This window comes from Vitis riparia, chromosome 9 (genome assembly GCF_004353265.1).
Source record: "Vitis riparia cultivar Riparia Gloire de Montpellier isolate 1030 chromosome 9, EGFV_Vit.rip_1.0, whole genome shotgun sequence".
NCBI classification, from domain to species: domain Eukaryota; kingdom Viridiplantae; phylum Streptophyta; class Magnoliopsida; order Vitales; family Vitaceae; genus Vitis; species Vitis riparia.
Genome location: NC_048439.1, coordinates 23,437,046 through 23,442,874, shown reverse-complemented (window position 1 = coordinate 23,442,874; position 5,829 = coordinate 23,437,046). Strand labels below are relative to the sequence as shown.

At 40.6% G+C, this 5,829-nt stretch overlaps 1 pseudogene; it reads left to right on the top strand.

Moving 5' to 3' along the window:
- The first annotated feature begins 517 nt into the window (after window positions 1-517).
- Window positions 518-1,659, top strand: LOC117921948 (annotated as a pseudogene).
- The last annotated feature ends 4,170 nt before the right edge of the window (window positions 1,660-5,829 follow it).

Here is a 5,829-nt window from a genome sequence, read left to right as displayed (position 1 = left end):
TAGAAATGGCACTGGCAGGCCTAGAGATGAAGCAGACAACTCTGGGAATAATGAACTAACATTTGGCTTTGGCAGCAATCACCCTCAGCCTAATGAGGATGCTGTGACCTGTGTTGAGTGGGGAATAAGTTCTGGAAGCTGTTCTTTTGTTTCATCCTGGAAGGATCAAACATGCTTTAAAAATAACACCAATTGGGTTTACGCTTGCACAAAACCCTTGCAGGAAAAAGGTTCTGAAAGTGGTGCTCATACTCCATCTCCTTCTGCATCTCTCAAGTGCAGTCAAGCTTCAGCAATGCTAGGCCTCGGAAGTCTTCTCTCAATCTACCTGTGGCTGAACTTAATTGTTTCCTTCAAGGGCATGCATGAGGGGCCCGCTTGCGACGTTAGCTTCCATGATGACGATGAGGATGTGCCATTGACTACTCACCCTGAGGTCCCTTTGCTTCACGTGATGCTGTCGTCAGATTGATATTCCATCAAGGATCAAGATGATGCTATCATTGGTTTCATTGATATGGGTATGTGGCTTAAACCCCCCAAGTCTTCTTGGAAGACAGATGAGAAAATCCAGCATAAAATTGAGTCACTTGAAGCCTATGCCATCGATGTATGCACAAATGATGACCAAAAGAAAACAGCTGGGATGATTCTTAGGGAAATGGGATTGGTCAAAACAGCATCTTCAGCATTAAATCTCCTCATAGATGTTGGGTATGTTCCTGTACACGTCAATCTCGATCTGTTAAAGTTCAACATCCGGGTGATTATCCAGATGAGGTTATATCAGCTGTTGGAAATCTTCTGTTTGAGCCCTTTGACCCAGATGAGGTTGACAGAAAGGATCTTACTCACTTAAAGGTTTATGCCATAGATGTTGATGAGGTTGATGAGCTTGATGACGCCCTGAGTGCAACAAGGTTGCTAGATGGGCGAATTAAAGTTTGGATACATGTGGCAGATCCAACTAGCATCGTTCAACCTGGAAGCATAGTATACAGAGAAGCAATGAAAAGAGGGACTTCTATTTTCTTGCCTACTGCCACTTATCCTATGTTCCCTGAGAAACTTGCCATGGAGGGAATGAGCTTGAAACAAGGAGAGCTTTGCAATGCTGTTACTGTATCTGTTGTACTGCATTCTGATGGCAACATTGTAGAATGCTCAGTAGATAGCTCCATCATCAAGCCAACCTATATGCTGACATATGAGAGTGCATCTGAATTTCTTCATTTGAACTTGGAAGAGGAGGTTGAACTGAAAATTCTATCTGAGGCTGCAGCTCTCCAGTTGTGATGGCGTCGAAATCAGGGTGCAATTGACACATCCACATCAGAAACATGTATCAAGGTGGCTAATCCAAGTGATCCAGAGCCATCAATACATCTTTATGTTGAAGACCAGGCTGATCCTGCAATGCGACTTGTCACTGAGATGATGATACTCTGTGGGGAAGCTGTAGCCACTTATGGTTCTTGCAACAATATTCCTTCACCCTACAGAGGGCAGCCCCAATCAAATGTCGACACATCCGCAGTTGCACATCTTCCAGAAGGACCTGCTAGGAGATCTGCTCTTGTTAAAATATTGCATGCTGTTGTATGGATCCTGACAGCCAGGGGTGGCATGACCTCTCATGCTGCTGATTGTAGCCCGTGAGTGGAGAAAGTGTTGTGCTTCTGGCTGCTTTAACATCCGTGTAAATGACATTGAGAAGGAAGTTGTAGTTGGAAACAAAGTGATCAAAGAAGACAACTGGATTTTACTCAATGAGCCCAAAGAGCCATCAGACAAGCCACTGGGAAGCTGAGAGCAACGCTTCAGTCAGCAGAGGAACAAGTCAGGAGCTTGAAAAAAAGCAGAGCACATTCCTGAGTCAATTAGCAGCCAAGACAATTCCTAATGGAATCCACTGCTTGTCTACACGTCAGCCAGCCTTACATGCTGATTGTAAGCACATCAGATGACTGTACTTCCATTTTATAGGATCTCAACTCCTTGGTTTTTGTCAGGGAGCTTCCTCAGTTCCCGGCATCAATTTCAACCATATAGGTCACTAGAGTGGGGCTGTTAAGGTATGGAAAATGGGTTACTCTCTATTTGAGGGGAAGATCATCAGAATTTCAGAAAGGAGAAGATGGCGGCTGCAATCACCAACTTCAAGGTGAAATATCATTTGCACCTCAGGTCCATGTGCGTGGCCACCTCTAGCATGACCACCTTTTGAGCCATGTGCCACCCCCCCTCAAACTCTTTCCCTTTGATTTCAAAATAATAATTTCCAACCCCATTTTGAAATGATTTTCCAATTTCTGATTTTTAAATGATTTCAAGTCATCAAATTTTCCATCCTTAGGGTTTTTAGATACCAACATCCCATTTTCAATAAAATTTGGTTGCCATTTTCTTTCCGGCAAGCCACTTTTGTATTTTCTTTATTTTCAAAATGTTTTTAAATAAGCATGAATTAAATTCTGTAATTCCGAATAATGGAATTTATGGAATTAATCCATGCAAAAATAAACGGGCTTTGGTGGGGGCCCAACATCAAATAAATTTTCATCAAAATAAAACTGAATTTGAGTAAAATGCCATGTGTGTTGTTGATGGTTCTTTATCTGTTTAGTGACTCACGGGCTATATTTTATATTCATTAATTATGCACTAACCCCATTTCTTGATAGCGCATGGTGGCTCATTGCTCAGGTATGTACCCACTTTCACTCTAGCCATCTTCTATGCATTGTTCTGTTTCTCATATGTGCGAGCATACTGATTATTCATTGATTTCCTCATCATTGCCACATCAGTTTCATTTTATTAGTAGAGACCCGACTTTAGGGACTTAGAGGGGTGTTACGGTCTTTATCGTACCTTCCCAATAAGTAACCTGACCCCCAAACCCGATCCGATTTTTCATAGATCACCTTTTCCAAAATAAGGAGTCACACTTAGGGTTTTTCTTTCTTATTTTGTTTACCCTTTAAAAATAAAACAAAAATAAGTGGTGACTCCAAGTCATTTTTTAATAAATAAAATCAATTTTTCAAATAAAAATCGAGCTCGCCATCGAGTGGGAAACGCATTGAGCCGAAATGCGGGGTCCATAAGTAGTTTTTGGAAAATTATTTGAAAAATGGAATTTTGAAAATTAAATTTAAGAATTTGAATTTTGGAAAATTATTCGAGAATGGAATTTCAGAAAATTAAATTTTAAACAATTGAAATCTTGGAAATTTGGAATTTTGAGAAATTATTTTAAAAAGTAAATTTGAGAATAGAATTTCGGAAAATTAAATTTCGAAAATTGGAAACTTGGAAAAATTATTTTGAGAATGGAATTTTGGAAAATTCGAATTTTGAAGAATTATTTGAATAAATTTATTTTGGAAAATTAAAATTTGATACAAAGAAATGAAGAATTAAAATGGAAATGTGGGTGCACGCGCATGAAAATGGGTTGGAAGAAGTTTCAATGGAGGAAATAGTGAGAAAGAGAAAAAAATAATAAAGAATGGGTTTAGTGGTGAAATGAGTGGAGGTTATTAAACCCATTGTTTTCTTCATGGCCCAATTTCCCATAATTCCTACATATTAGAAAGTCTTGGTTGAATCAATTCAAGTTCCTCATCTCTATTTTTGAGTGCGTTGTTGGTATGCCCAAGAAAATCATGTCTACCTCAAGTACTGCCAACCAGTCATTCAAATCATAAAACTTATTTCCAAGAGCAATCATATTGCCTTTTGCCAAGCTTCTCAGAAAATGGCACAGGAGCTGCCACCATCGTCGGGACCTCATTTGTCGACGGTTCCTTCTCCGGACTCCCACCTGATTGCTTAAAGTCCAAAAGCAGCCCATCCTTCGCCGCCGCACTTTGTCCACTGTCGAACACGGCCTCTGCCTCCTCTTCTAATGCCACCATCCACGCATCTCGAAACCCACTCCATTCTTGCTTCCATTTTCTGGTTCTCTTGTCCCTCTAACTCAAAAATCTTACCAGCCCAACTTTCTACTCCCCGTCTCTCTTTATCCTTACCTGTCCGGCCACCATTTTCTCTCATCCCTGGTTCATCATACACCTCATTGGCAAACTAGTGCGGTCCAACCACATAGGCTTCTATGGCTATGGAAAGTGTTCTCATGAATAATGAAAATGATTCAATAGAGATGATAATGGTGGGCGATGGACGGTGGTGATGAGAAAGAAGAGTATAATAATGTGGGTGTGACGGCATGGGTGTGATGGGTATGAAATGAGTGGGGTAAGGTTGAAGAAATGGTGGTAAAATAAAGAAAATAAAAAACTAGTAGATTCAAAGCGAGATGTAGACAATATGAACTAGAGCAAGCAATAATAGAGCCTCAATAATCTCAATCCGAATCTGGCATGAACGATAAAATAAAAACCAGTAATGGCTAGCCTATGAGCAACCTAGAAGTCATTAGAAACATCAAACATACCTAGCCAAGCTCCTCTTGAGCAAGCTCTGCACATCTTCAAGCACTCCTCTCCCTCCCGAAAATCCCCTTTGATCCTTCTTATCCAACTATCTCATCTTCATTGCTCTCGATTCAACCAAAATATCACCACCAGCCCACTGTTTCTGCCATCATCCTCTACAGCTTGCTCAGAGACGTCTTTATCCCCCAACCACCACCATGGCAAGGTGGTGGTGTGTTTGGCCATGCGTCTCATGCATGTCTCCAAAGGAAACCGGCCCCCACTTTAAGACATGCTACCAACAAAGTGCTCTAAAAATAAAAAATAAAAATTAGGCCCAAAATGAGGGTCTACAAATATGTCCTTCTTCGGTAGAAATGACGAGTGAAATGAATGGATCACGAATACGTGAGAGGCAAATGGAATGAAGTGAACTGTACCGAAGAATAAAAAAAATCCCAAATTTTGGTCTAAACACATAACATGATAAACTCAAGATCAAGGGCACATACTAGGAAGATGAGACTCTAGCCAAAGATGTGGATGATGCGAAAAGTGTATATGCAAAGAATAACACTGGACCATGATACAATGAACGGCTCAATGATAAGCAAAATAAGGAATGATCGATTTTTAAAAAAAATGAACCCGAAGAAAGATATGTGACTCAAGATCAAACAAGACTCAACTAGGCAAAAGCGACTCAAAGATGAACAAAAGTCCACTCAATTGACAAGACAATGACCTATCGATATAAGTGCAGTCCCAACTCGGAAACTCAAACTCAAACTGGCAGGAAGATGGCCGATCGATATAGGTGCAACCCCAAAAACTGAAATCTAACACAAGATGATAGGAAGATGACCGATTGATATAGGTGCGGCCCTAACTCGAACTCAAATCGACAAGAGAATGACCGATCGATATAAGTGCGGTCCCAAAAACTGAAATCTAACACAATATGATATAAAGATGGCCGATTGATATGGGTGCGGCCCCAAAAACCCAAACTCAAATTGACAAGACGATGACCGATCAATATAGGTGCGGTCCAAACTCAAACTGAACACAAACTGATAGGAAGATGGTCGATCGATATAGGTGCGGCCCCATAAACCCAAACTCAAATTGACAAGACAATAACCGATCGATATAGGTGTAGTCCCAACTCGAACTGAACACAAACTGACAAGAAGATGGTCGATCGATATAGGTGCGACCCTGACTCGATCTGAATACAAACTAATAGGAAGATGACCGATTAATATAAGTGCGGTCCCAAAAACAGAAACTCAAACTGACAAGACAATGACCGATCAATATAGGTGCGATCCCAAACTCTAACTGATAAGACGATGATCGATCAATATAGATGCGGTCCCAAAAA